Below are 14,888 nucleotides of genomic sequence, written 5' to 3'. Positions count from 1 at the left end.
TATATAGATTTATAGCATTCAACTGATAATAATACCCCATTCAATATTACATTAAATTACAAATAGAAATAAGAAAACAACACTTATCTCTTTAATGTATGCATTCTCATTTTATTAACAAATTGAAAAAATACCATTTATGTTGAATTTTATAATTTTATATTTTTTAAAGCTGAAGGGCACTCACACTAAGACCAGGCTCAAATTCATGATCCTCCTGCCTCAGCTTCCCAAGTTGGTAGCTTTGGAAATATGTGTGAGACCAAAATGAGCCATCTTAGAAATAAGACCAAAATGTTTCACCCTAAAATTAAGGCCTAATATTTCTCCTTTTGGGAAGAGGCCATTAGTTACTGAAACTAGTCAGTTCAGATTCCAGAAACCAGGAAGTGTAAACGTACAGACTCACAAGATAGTCACAAGGTAATGCCTGCCAGACTATGGAATGTCCTCTCCCTGGTTTCCAGGGTAACTGACCACAGAAATGCCCCCACCTGAGGGCAGCCAATGAGAAATGGTGGTGGGCAACCACTCCCTTAGAAGTATTTTCTAGAAGTCCCTAGAAGCGAGCCAATCAGAATTGTACCCGTACTAGCACCCCTAAATGATGTAACCTTGTGATTTTTCCCTTTAAAAGCTGAGCTTGCAGATAGATGGGCAATTCCTCCAGCCTCCACTGCATTGGATGTATTGGACGAAGTCCCTGCCTAGGCTTGTATATCCAGAATTAAACCTTGCTTTTGCATTCCGGCATGCTTGTCTTTGGTGGTCTCTCTGGGGGGTCACGATCTGGGCACAACATATGAACCGCCATACCAAATAAAATATATTTCTCAAACTGGATGGTCAGATCTATGTACTTGCATTTATAAGGTATATGTAATTGGAGTTTATGTAGCTACTGCCAGGTTGCCCTATCTAGAAGCAACTCCAGAGCTTAAAAATGTAACATAGGTCTAGTTTCTAGTTTCCTCTCTCAACCCTTGCACTTGTGTCTCTCATAGGGTCCTACTGATATTGAGTGGAAGTTTGCAGGAACAAACTCTAGATAGATATTTTGGTGAAGGTGGAACTTGCTGCCTCCTTTTAGAATTATCCCAGCCCCAAATCATTTCCTATCTTGGCAACTGATTCAACAACACCTTTGTTGGGATTTTGCCAGGCTCCAACTGCATGGCCGCACATGCGCGGTTCAGGAGCTATGCAAGGGATCTGGGGTCTTATCTCATGTCATCAGTGTGTGCTCGTGATTACATATGTGCAGAGTGGTCAAGCAATCTAGCATGCATGGTGTAGCTCTGTAAGCTCGCCTGCACCTTAAAGAGCCGGACACAGACCCCACCTCCTCCCAGTCTGTTCTGTTCTCTCGCGCCCCCCATCTTTCTCTCTATTTCTCTGTCTTTCCCCAGGCCTGGTTCTCTTGTTCTCCCCTAGCCCTCTTCTTCCTAATAAAGCTCTGATACTGATACTGGGGTTTGTTGTGGCCATGACCTTTCCTCACAGTCACCAGCGCTGGTAACCAGTACAGATTATCATTATTACAACCTTCAGGATCAACAGTGACCCTGATGGAAGACAGAGGAGGCACAACTTGAGAAGCCTCACAGTAAGACTAAAGTAAAATCTGTTTTCCTGGACACAAACTGTTTTCCTCTTTTCTCTTCTGCATGACAGTTCTTATCTTAAAAACGATAAACTCACTCAAACATATGCTTTTACATTTCTCAGCCATGAGTCACTAAGCCATTTTACATGCCAAATGTTTACCAAACCACGTGGGAGGTGAATGATAAGGGTGAAGTCCTGCTGATGCAAGCTCGTTGTCCATGCTGAGTCACAGGAACACCAAGCTGATGACCTGACACAAAATCAACATTATTTGGTACTTCTTCCTCACTGGGACTAAACACAGCCAGTTCTGCGGAATAGAAGTCAACTCTAATCTAGCTGTTTGTGGAACTGACTTGACTAGGGTCCCTGTCTGATACCCGCAGCTGTGTGATTTTGAGAAAGAGACTTTCTGGTTGTCATTTTTTTTTTTTCGAGACAGGGTTTCTCTGTGTAGCTTTGTGGCTTTCCTGGAACTCACTCTGTTGACCAGGCTGGCCTCGAACACACAAAGATCCGCCTGCCTCTGCCTCCCAAGTGCTGGGATTAAAGGTGTGCGCCACCACTGCCTGGCTCTGGTTGTCATTTTAATTTTCTCCTCTTTGCAATAAAGCAGCGCTATCTGGTGGCCTCCCAGAGGACCAAATAGGTTTTCTGCTAAGGTAAGAGGATGTGAGGCTAGGTCAGTAAGATGAGGCAAGGTGAGACAGAACAAGATGGTAGGTGTGCAGCTCTGGCCATAAGACCTCCCTATGTAACTTATGAGCGTCCCACTTGTCCTGTGCTGAGCTGGAAGTCTAAGATGTACAGACCCCAGTTGAGGGGCTCTACAATATCTGTCCCTTTGAAACACTGCTGACCTTTGCCACCAAAGCCACATCCCACCAGACAATGCCAGCCTCCAAATAGAGCCACATGCAACACATCCAATCATAAATGGCATGTGAGGCTTAAGCCCGCCCCTGAAGCCCTCTGGCCCAATGAGCATCCGGGCAGAGACTCTAAACCTCCCCCATTCCACCTTGGTCTTCCTGCCGGGACATTGAGCATGCTCAGACTTGAGGACGTTAAGGAAATGCTGAGGAGCTGCTGAGCCATTGTGGAGGGGGTCTGTAGAGTTCATCTGGTGAGGGCAGTCCCAGGCCAGGGTGGCCAGGCTCAGGGTCTTCTCAGAGTCTGGACTTCCTCACAGCCCCGGTTCTGGGGAGGCTGAGGTGAAGACGAACCTGCCTTCTTGACAGCAGTCTCCTCTTAGACCAGGTCTAGTGAGGCCGTCTTCTCAGAGCCTGGAGACTCCTCACAGCACAGTTCTCATGAAGCTGAGATGCCCTCAGTGAAGATCCAGGATGGCAGGATGCAGTTCTGAAAAAAATTATAGGCTTTTATCCAGATTATTATGGGCTTAACATTTTCCATATTTCTTTACTTCATCTTAGTACCTGTGGGATCTGCAATATCCCCCTTCTCATTCCTTATGTGAGTAAGTTTAATAATCTTTCATTTTTCTTTGCTAGTGTGCCTAGAAATTTATCAGTGTTGTATAGATATACATCTTTTCTTGCCTCTTGTCATGTTTATTTTCAATTGATTGAATTTTAAATATTGACTAGAGGCTTCTTAATCACTTTGTTTTTAGTATTTATATAAAATTTATGTCATAGATTACAAATCTACTTAAGTCAGGTGTTAAGTATTTCATGTCTATAATCCAAGCCCTTGGAAATCAGGATTCCATGAGGTTGAGAACAGTGTGGGTTACACACGTAGCACTGGATACACTGCTACAAAGTCACATCTTATTGTAGAACATACGAACTAAATCCAAATGTATTCACTTTCATATGAAGTCATTTAATGTTTTAGTTTTTTTCTAATCATGGTTTAACTTATTCCATAAATTTTTGGTTATATTTTATTTCCACTTCAATACTTTTACTTTCACTATGACTTTCTCTTTTAATTTATTGATTATTTTAAGAATGAAATATTTAATTTTTTATTATTGGGGATTATCATGATACTATTCTGTTTACTTTCATTTCAATTTCCGTGTAGTCAGATTGCACACATCACTTTATATCAGGTCTTCTATGTTTATTTAAACCTGTTTAGTAGCTTGTAACGTGGAGTATGTTGAAAAGTGACTTGTGTGTTCTGGAAATGCTGTCTTAAGCTGTCATTTGACGAGGTGTTCTGTAAATGTCTGTCAGGTAAAATTGATTGACAGCAGTGTTCATGTTCTGCTTGTCCTTAATGACTTTCGCTGCTTTTCATTCTTTCTTTTCCCTTTTTACAGTAATAGAACTTAATTTGCTTGTAATTTAATTTTTTCTTATTACCAAATTATTGTCATATGGATATATCAGGAGTTAAATGGAATTTTCTATTCCAAATACAACATCTTGAAGCCTTGTTATATAGGAACTTCTGTCCCTATGTCAAAATTGCACTGAATTATTCAATATGTTCATGTTTTTTAAAAGTTTAAAACCTCATTCATTTGACAACTTCTTATTCTTTAGTTCATATAAACAATTGGTAGAAAGTGAAATGCATTGTATTTTTTATTGATTCTTTGGGAATTTCATACCATATACTCTAATCCCACTCCACTCCCAGACCCTCCATATCTGCCCCTTCCTCTTGTAGAGTCCCGCCACAAAGGAAAACAAAAAGGGAATAAAAATAAGATAAAAATAAACAATAACAATAAAAAAGAAGAAAACAGTTAAGCACTTTTCTCCCCCAGCCCCCATCTTTCCCACCTCTCCATCACGTCTCCATCACCTCTCCATCATCTCTCCATCATCGTAGTGGCATTGGGAGCTGCTGTGTATCATGCAGGTCTAGTATTGATGGTGTACTGAACCCAGGGGTCTTGAACCTGACCAACATCCCATTACACAACGAACATTTGCAAGTGAAGCTGTTGGACTTTCCCTCCTTTTGTTCTGTCGACTCCCATCTCCAACTTCAATTGTGGATTTGTCAGTTTCCATCCACTTTCTCATCCAGGTTGGAGGATTCATAGTTAAATAATTTTCAAGTTTAGTGTTCTGTCTGCCTGGAAAATTGATCCCTTTTCACCACACACATGTATATTATAATATTTATGTTATTCAGAATAGATACTTTCCCTAGTAAAACTTACTGTTCAGCAGTTTACTTTGGTAGCAGCATGGGTACTAGGGCATTTTAAAGAATTCTGCCTTTTCCTGCCTCATTACTCTGACACTCTGCCCATACATTTATTTTGTATGCATCATAGAGTGAAATCCTGTGTGGTTGTTTATCTTCTCTGGTGATTTCTCCCATCTAGAACTTTATGTTTAACGCAGTTACATGGTTAGTTTGAGTCTTCTGTCTTGACTGTTTTCAGTTCACTGTTTTTGTCCAAAATACCTTTTGTGTCTGGTTTTGGGTTCAGTTTATCATTCTATTTATCCCCTTACCTAGCTTGTTATTTAGACATCTTTTAAAAAAATTAATAGCTGCTTTTCAGGCACTGAAGGCTTCAGAGCTACTAAACTCAGAGCTCCTTCCTTGCTAAAAATGCCAGAAAGCTACCAGACCTCTGGATCTCATCCATTGTGTGTTATATCAGCTGAGCCAAATAATAGTTAATATTTTACAGATTATTTGTGCCAAAATTTCTGTCTTTTGTTATGGTGGAATTCAAGACTTTTGTAAACCTCTCTTAATTAAATACACATTATGGATTACAATATGGTGATGGAACACTGTGCCTTTTAGTGACTAAAACTAATGAAATGCTAAGAAATCCCTTATAAAGTTTAAATTTTATGCAGATTTATTTGCATCAACTCTGTACAACTCAGGTTTCATGCATGATCCAATTGTTTTATATTTCCCTGGCACTATCTTTTTATGGTTCTGGTTTCCAGAATCACCTTATCTTCCTTACATTCTGTTTGGTCACAATCCTTTTTCTTACAACTGAGAGTAGGAGAATGAACTGACGTCATGTACTGCATGGGTGCAAGCCTCTCTGCCTCCCTGGGTCCATAAAATAAATCGAGAAATTATGAAACAATGATTTAAAAATTGCACATATGTGATTAGACATGTAGGTATGTACACATGAGTGCAGTTCCCACAGAGATGAGAAGAGGCTCCAGATTTCCTGGAACTAGAGATATTGGTGTTTGATTATGGGTCACTGTGATGGGTGATGGGAACTGAACTCAAGTCCTTAAAAAGAATACAGTGTGCAATTTTCTGTTAGGCCGACTCTAGCCCCATCATTCAAAAACATTAAGAAAAGCTTTCAAGATAGTAAAAATGTAGTTATTATGTTTAGTTGTATAAAAATATGTCAGGGACAAGGACAGAATCTCTAGTTAGTGGAAAAATACAGACCCCCAATAAGACAGGGAACTAGATCATCTTACAATCAGGTTGCCTAGCAACAGGACATTGAGTCAGAGCCCTTGACCCTTTCACCCTGTAAACATCCTATACAAACATCCTGTTAGCTTGCACCACCCTGTGCAGATAACAGCTTCTTGCTCCCCCTACCCTGCAGGAACTTTATAAACCCTCCTGGAGAAAAATAAAGTGGCACCTTGATCAGAATCTTGACTTGGTATATTTCCTTTGTGTCTCCTGTCCCTATCATTCTGTCCTTAAGGTGGTCGAGAACCTGTTGAAGCCCTGCTGGCTAGGGCAAAAATATATGAGCCCTTGTGCAAATAAGTAATTCTTTTTCTGTTTTGTTACTTCTAAAGTTAATCTTATTATTCTGTACATTTTAATTATATACAATAAGTCATTTGTTTCTGTACACCACATTGTTTCCCAGTTATACTCCCTCCATTTAAAAAATTTCCCCTCACACTTCAAAATTTTTTAACCCTTTTCTTATTTTTCTAGATTCCGTTTATGAGAGAAGATATGTGTTAATTGTTTTTGGAGAGTTGTCTGTTTCTAAACTTGATGATACATAGTTGTAACAATTTTCTTGAGAATTATGCAACTTTTTCTATAATTTTATTTTGAATTATCTTGCTTTATTTATGCTTATTGTGTGGTCTTTAGTCATTCATATAATGGTGGTTCTCTGAGCTCATTCCCTGAATCATCTATTGCAGGTAGTGCAGTGATAAAAAATTACACACAAACTCACCTTACATATGTACTGATTCAGCGTCATTCATTTCGATAAGTATGCACACCTAGGAGTGGTACAGCAGGCGTGACTATGTTATATTTTCATTCATAACCATCGTTACAGCATCCATTGTACCTGGAATGTTTTAGTTTACAATGAACATAACGTATATGTTCTTTTTCCACCTCCTTTGCAGCATTTAAAAAATTAGATTGGGTGAAAAATGTAATCATTTTAAAGACACTTAAAGCTGGAATTATGGGGCAATCTGAATATTATTTTACTAATGTGACAAATGGGTCTGGGGCCCAAGAAAATGACCACAGAGTCTATAGTATTTGAGCCAGGCTGTAAGTCCTGCTGACAATTTATTCTATTGAAATGGTTGCCATGCATTGTTCTGAGTGATCAGAGCTTGACCTCATATTACTGCATGGCTGGTGAACTTAAAATGGTCCATTTGGTAAGGAGAATGTACTTGTGAGTACCTAGTTTAACTTTGCACCCATATTTGTAGTTCATATAATTGTTGGCATGTGAGATACTGTCTCAGAATGCTGATTGTGAAAACTTGTTTTTATCATGCAGAAAATGAAACTCTGCTCTCTATCTTCTACCAAATACAAGCTCTGCACCAAATGTGTTGTAGGCCTGATACCCTGAAAATGCCAAAGGACACAGTAGAGAAAATACTCCCACTGCTAAGCACAGGTAAGGATTTTCTGAATAGGACTCTTGTCTAATGGTAAATGAGACCAAAAATCAACAAATAGGATCTCATGAAATTAAGACTTTTTATTTCAGCATAAGAAAATATAATTTAAGTGGTAGCATACAGAATATGAGAAAATCACTGGTGTAATATTGGCATCAGAGTTACTGCGTAATTAACTTCCTTCTGATCTGGAGAGGCCTGCACTATAGGAGGGAATTGGTACCTGGTACTGTGTACCTGGTCAAAAGACACTGGCTTGGCAGGTCATAGCCCTTTAGATGATGCTACTATTGTTACTTAGTGTAGTAGCAACTGCTTTATAAATATTTTTGTTTTACACATAGATCTCTTCAGCTTTCAGTCTTGGCCAGGGTTGTCTTTCTGTGGTATGCAGCAGCAAATGCACAGCCTCATTACTTCAAAATGTTGAAATGATCATGCATGCTCATTCATAAATGGGACCTGTAGATCAACCACTTCCCCTAGGATAGTAAACATCCTGGAAGTGGGTCCTGAATGTCCTGACTGAGCATGAGGGAACTGCTGTGACATGCTGTCCTTTGGACATAACATAGCCATTGCTCACTCACAAGAGCTGTGATCACCTGCAGCTTCATGTGACCATGTTCAGGACTGACTGTGAACAAAACTATCTGTCCCAAACCAGACAGCTGGAAGAGGCAGCCTGCTGGTGGAAGACAAAGCCTACTAAACCTCTGTCTCAGTACAGAAAATAAGAAGGAAGATAGAAGTTGGCCATTTTTCTTTTCTTTCTTTCTTTCTTTCTTTCTTTCTTTCTTTCTTTCTTTCTTTCTTTCTTTCTTTCTTTCTTTCCTTCCTTCCTTCCTTCCTTCCTTCCTTCCTTCCTTCCTTCCTTCCTTCCTTCCTTCCTTCCTTCTCTCTCTCTCTCTCTCTCTCTCTCTCTCTCTCTCTCTCTCTTTCTTTCTTTTTCTTTCTTCCTTTTTTATTTTACAATACCATTCACTTCTACTTATCAGCCACGGATTCCCTTGTTCTCCCCACTTCTGCCCCCCTCCTTTTCCCCCCAGCCCATCCCCCATTCCTACCTCCTCCAGGGCCAATCCTCCTCCCCGAGGACTGAGATGGACCTGGTAGACTCAGTCCAGGCAAGTCAATTCCCCTCCTCCCAGACTGAGGTAAGTGTCCCTGCATAAGCCCCAGGTTTCAAACAGCCAACTCATGCAATGAGCACAGGACCCAGTCCCACTGCCTAGATGCCTCCCAAACAGATCAAGCCAATCAACTGTCTCACCTATTCAGAGGGCATGATCCAGTTGGGGGCCCCTCAGCCTTTGGTTCATAGTTCATGTGTTTCCATTTGTTTGGCTATTTGCCCCTGTGCTTGATCCAACCTTGGTTTCAACCATTCTTGCTCATATAAACCCTCCTCTTTCTCGCTAATTAGACTCCCGGAGCTCCACCCAGAGCCTAGCCTCATAGAAGGAGTTTGGTAATGTTCCTTCTGTTTCTATTGTGTGGAACAATTTAGAGAATATTGGTATTAACTCTTCTTTGAAGATCTGGTAGAATTCTGTGCTGAAACCATCTGGTCCTGGGCTTTTTTTGGTTGGGAGACTTTTAATGACTGTTTCCATTTCCTTAGAAGTTATTGGAATATTTAAATAGTTTATCTGGTCATGATTTAACTTAGGTATGTGATACGTATCCAGAAAATTGTCCATTTCTTTTAGGTTTTCCAGTTTTGTAGAGTAGAGGTTTTTGAAATATGACCTGATAATTCTCTGGATTTCCTCAATGTCTGTTGTTATGTTCCTTTTTTCATTTCTGATTTTGTTGATTTGGATTCTCTCCCTCTGTCTTTTGGTTAGTTTGGATAGGGGCTTGTCTATCTTGTTGATTTTCTCAAAGAACCAACTCTTTGTTTCATTAATTTTTTGTATTGTTCTCTTAGTTTCTATTTTATTGATTTCACCTCTCACTTTGATAATTTCCTGGCGTCTATTCTTCCTGGGAAACTTTGCTTCTTCTTGTTCTAGAGCTTTCAGGTGTGCTGTTAAGTCACTAGTGTGAGATTTCTCCACTTCTTTATGTGGGCATTTAGTGCTATGAATTTCCCTCTTAGCACTGATTTCATAGTGTCCCATAAGTTTGGGTATGTGGTGTCTTCATTTTCATTGATCTCTAGGAAGTCATTAATTACTTTCTTTATTTCTTCCTTAACCCATTGGTGATTCAGGTGAGCATTATTCAGTTTCCATGAGATTGTAGGTGTTCTGTAGTTTTTGTTGTTGTTGAAATCTAACTTTAAACCATGGTGGTCTGATAGAACACAGGAGGTTATTCCAATTCTTTTGTATCTGTTGAGATTTACTTTGTGTCCAAGTATGTGGTGCATTTTAGAGAAAGTTCCATGGGGTGCTGAGAAGAAGGTATATTCTTTCCTGTTAGGATGGAATGTTCTGTAGATATCTATTAGGTCCATTTAGGTCATAACATCAGTTAAGTCCTTTATTTCTCTGTTAAGTTTCGATTTGGGAGATCTGTCCAGTGGTGAAAGTGGTATGTTGAGATCTCCCACTATTAATGTATGGGGTTTTATATGTGGTTTAAGCTTTAGTAATGTTTCTTTTACATATGTGGGTGCCCTTGTGTTTGGGGCATAAATGTTCAGAATTGAAACTGAATCTTGGTGGAACTTTCCTGTGATGAGTATGTAATGCCCTTCTTGATCTCTTTTGATAGATTTTACTTTGAAGTCTATTTTGCTGGATATCAGGATGGCTACACCTGCTTGTTTTTTAAGACCATTTGATTGGAAAGTCTTTTTCCAGCCTTTTATTCTTAGGTAGTGTCTGTCTTTGAATTTGAGATTTTTTTTATTGTATGCAGCAGAAAGATGGGTCCTGCTTTTGTATCCATTCTGTAAGCCTGTGTCTTTTTATAGGTGAATTAAGTCCATTGATATTAAGGGATATTAATGACCAGTGATTGTTAATTCATGTTATTTTTTGGTGGTAGTGTGTGTGTACTTCTCTTCTTTGGGGTTTACTGCTGTGGCTTTATATATTACCTGTGTTTTCAAGGGTGTATCTGACTTCCTTAGGTTGGAATTTTCCTTCTAGTGCTTTCTGTAGGGCTGGATTTGTGGATATGTATTGTCTGAATCTGGTTTTGTCTTGGAATGTCTTGCTTACTCTGTCTAGGATGATTGAAAGTTTTGCTGGGTATATTAGTCTAGGCTGGCATCCGTGGTCTCTTAGGTCTGCATTTCATTTCCATTGATCTAGACATGAGGGTTGTACAGATCTTCATGGGGCCTCTTATGCAGTGCGGGCATGGTGTCCTCTCCTGTATGTCATTCATGGCATGCACTATAAGAGTGTTCCTCTGGTCCTTGCTATGGAAACACTTCTCAAAATGTCATTTGTCTTCTACCTTGAAAATCCCTGGAAAAAATGAACCATGCCTTCGTGATCTCTTTCAAGAAAGCTCCTTGTCATGTCCACTCACTGAAGTGAGATCAGGTTTTCCCACAAAGAATATCTGCACTGCCTTACCAGAAATTGATTCCTGCTCATGTTATTATTGTTGTGAATCACAGACCACTTTAATAGAGTGAGCTGCCAACTTGTCAAGGGACACATGTAACCATGACAATGATTCCTTGTGTAGTGTCACAGAGGCTAGGCCACACTCTGCTCAGGGAAGCACAAAGGTGGTGAAGCTATGCAGATGTCTTTGGACTGGTAATTAGGGGAGGTGCCTGAAGGCTTCAGTTATCATCATTGCTTGTGGACAATTTCCCATCTAATCATCATTTCCTACTACAGAACTTCACTGCTGAGAAGAGGAAGGTCATTGGGGAAAGGTCAGACTCAGTCCATATGTACACTGTTCAAATATTGGTCTGTCATTTCTGATGCTCAGTTTATCATCAAGAGTCTCATCATGAGGCTTGTATTGTGCCATCTGCAGGACCTACAGCTTGGGGAGCAGAGCTGTATGAAATTTGCCCTCCAGCCTGTCTCTTCACATCATTAAACACACCTTGAAGTGGGATTGACCAGAAAGCAGAAAGCCATGGGTCTTTCCCTACCTCCTCTCATCATGGTAGTTGATGACTTCTGAGGCTGTCACTCACTGGATAGCAGTGTAACAGCAGTTCATCCTGTCCCATTTGTAAAGTGGAGTCCTGGGACAGGTGCTGCCTCTGCCTCAGCTGTTGTCATCTTTTCTAACAAACACAAGTGGAGATTTGGAGTAGAAAATAATGGACATATCCCACTCTGAGAATACCCCTTCCCAATCTCCTACTGTCCTTTGCATTCATGCCTCTCTCCTTCCCTGAAAGTTTATCCCTGAAGGCTGGTCTCAGATTTCCAGCAATCCTTCTAACTCAGGGTCCTTTATTGTTGGGTTTCCATTTTATTCTTCTTTTCCATGGATGCTTTTTTCCTGCCCTAACATGCCATTTGAAGGACAATGGAAAGGAGGCATCTTAGAGATCTGAGGAGTTAGGCAAGGTATCACAGTGTTCCATTCCTATATCTTATTGTGGATGAAAACCTACACTTAAGAATTTTGGCATGCAAAAAGAAAGAAAACAAAACAGAATTAACATCTTTTTCTACTGGTCCTCAACCAATCAAATCTCAGTTATAAAAAAAAAACTGTGGGGAGATTCTTCCTGTGATTTCTAGATGAAGTGTAAGCATTGTGCTACCCTCAGAACCAAACAGGATTTAGGGAAGGGTGGCCTCAATTAAACCAGCTATCTAATCACAGAGCTTGAAATACTTTTCCTCTTTGCAGCAGCAGAATCTGAAAGAGAAGTTTTACAGCTGCCCAGCAGGATTCCTCTTTGCTGTCTCATCCTGGATGCCTGTGGCAACAGTTGCAGTAGGAACACCCTACCTGGAAGTCTTCCTGTCAGCATCATTGGATCCTGGGAACCCACAATTTCCTGCTCTTCACCAAGTTCTGGATAGCCAGTAAGCATAGTTAGACTTACTTGATGGGGGTGATTTCCTATAAAATGTGCAGTGGAAGAGGAAGAAGAGACTGAAAACTTATCTGTGCTTGGTATCAAATGGTATCTGAGAGACTTAACATGTGACATAGATTGTAGATCTCCATCTAAGAAAGACGCTGAAACATCTACACATTGTTAGTAACATGGTAGACAACATCAGTGTTCTAGAAGCATGCAAGTTCCATGCACAGAATGAAGCATGATCAAGGATGCCCCACCCCACTGTAATAGTGCTACTACCCCATTGTAAAGGATGAAGGCACCATCAGTGTTGTGCCACAATACACACATGCTTGTTTCCATACAACACACACAAATATGTGCCCACATCCATACATTTAAGAACATGTATGTGTCTACAGCTTTGCATGCACACAGACAGACAGACACACACACACACACACACAGAATTATCCTTTGAAATTCATTTAGATATACAATAAATTGGCATAACAAGAAATTAAGTATAAACAAACAACCTTTGTGGCATCGGTATGCATGTGTATGGTATTCATGTTCTTTGCAGAACTATGAGTATAGTTCTGTGTATATTTTTATAAGTATCTATATGATATACTTAACATGTACAAGCATATCTAACTGCATATACATGTGTATATAAATATAAAGATAAACTAAAATCCCAACTCCCAGACACCAGCATAGGAGGCAGCAGAACTTTCTGAGTGGCCAGCTTGCTGTAGTTAGCTCTTTCATGCCTTCAACTCTGAGTGACTGTTATGTTTATTAACAGTATCATTCATTTGAAACAAAATTCTGCACAAATTTTCACAATGCCCTTTAATATTAAAATATTCTCTAACTTTCAGAACCACAAGAAAACGCTCTAAGGCAGAAAGCCACGAGTTGATCATGAAAAGTACCAGGGAAAGGCCAATGAGATGGGTAGCTGGGTGGAAGGAAAGAGCTGACTCCTCCTAATTTTTTCATTGACCTCCATATGAACAGAATGACAGAATGGCATGGTGTGTATTGTATGTTCATTCTCTCTCTATTGTATGTATGTATGTATGTATTTCTCTGTCTCCAAATAAGAAAATAGATAGATGTTATTATTTTAAATACCAATCAGAAGATTTCTATACACTTATATGATATAATTAATATTTAAAATAACGAAAAAATCTCATGCAGCTCACAACTGTTTGTAACTCCAGGACCAGAGGAGTTGACACTCTCACACAGGCATACAAAAAGGCAAAACACCAATGTACAAAAAAATAGTGAATAAACAATTAAATATTTCTAGGAGCTAGTGGGGTCAGGAGCCCCACAAGCATCCCACAGAACTAACTAACCTAGGCTCATATTGATTCTCAGAATGAACCACCAACAAGGGAGCATGCATGGGACTGACCTAGGCCCTCTGCATGTATTTTACAGTTGTATAACTTGTTCTTCTTGTAAGACTCCTAAAGGTGGGAACAGGGCATGTCTCTAATGCCTGCTTTTGGGAGCCATTCCTCCTACTGAATTGCTTTGTCCAGCCTTAATGTAAGAAGTCATGCCTAGTCTTACCACAACTTGATATAACATGGCAGGCAGATATGCACAGGAGGCCTGCCCATTTCTGAAGAGAAAAAAAAGATGGAGGAATGGATGGGGAGCAGGAAGATTGGAAGGTGGGGGAGGGACTGAGAGGAAAGGATGGAGGGGAAATCTTGGTTAGGGTGTAAAAACAAAAATAAACAAATAAATAAAACCAAATTTATTCCAAAAGAGGAATAATATTGATGGTTACCAAATTTAAATTTGAGATACTAAAAGAATGTCCCTCCAAGGACATGGCCACTTATTCTAAATTTATAATGTGTTTTCAGTTGTAAGGGATTGCTGAGGATGTCTTTCTGTATGCTGTGAATGCAGTGCTCTGAGTGACTGATAAATAAAACGCTGATTGGACAGTAGCCAGGCAGGAAGTATAGTATAGGCAGGATAAGCAGAGAGGAGAATGCTGGAAGTGGAAAGCTGAGTCAGGAGAAGCCACCGCCACCATGAGAAGTAAGATGTAAAGGACCTGTAAGCAACCAGCCACGTGGCAACTTATAGATTAATAAAAATGGGTTAATTTAAGATATAAGAACTAGATAATAAGAAGCCTGCCACAGCCATACAGTTTTTAAGCCTCTGTGTGTTTACTTGGGTCTGAGCAGCTGCATGAGCTGGGTGGACAGAGGAAAACTCCTACTACAAGGGATAATTAAATCATGTTAGACATAATTTTGAGCTGGTATAATACATAATGTCTTTGTGTTGTACTTGCAATAATTATATGATATTTAGGCAATATTAAGATATGGTTATTGTATTACATTTGGAAATTAATCATGACATAAAAAGATATAATATTGTGTCAAGTTGAAAAGGGTGCAGATGTGATATCTATTTTGTTTGTCACA

At 39.7% G+C, this 14,888-nt stretch overlaps 1 long non-coding RNA gene across 1 annotated transcript; it reads left to right on the top strand.

The window, feature by feature from the left end:
• Positions 1 to 2,662: 2,662 nt before the first annotated feature.
• On the top strand, positions 2,663 to 13,703 carry LOC143270533 (uncharacterized). Its single transcript, XR_013047726.1, has 3 exons — positions 2,663 to 3,084; positions 7,328 to 7,450; positions 12,249 to 13,703. It is a non-coding gene; the product is annotated as an uncharacterized LOC143270533 (long non-coding RNA).
• Positions 13,704 to 14,888: the final 1,185 nt, after the last annotated feature.

Source organism: Peromyscus maniculatus, chromosome 23 (genome assembly GCF_049852395.1).
Source record: "Peromyscus maniculatus bairdii isolate BWxNUB_F1_BW_parent chromosome 23, HU_Pman_BW_mat_3.1, whole genome shotgun sequence".
In the NCBI taxonomy this organism is placed as follows: domain Eukaryota; kingdom Metazoa; phylum Chordata; class Mammalia; order Rodentia; family Cricetidae; genus Peromyscus; species Peromyscus maniculatus.
This window is presented reverse-complemented; position numbering and strand designations above follow the sequence as displayed.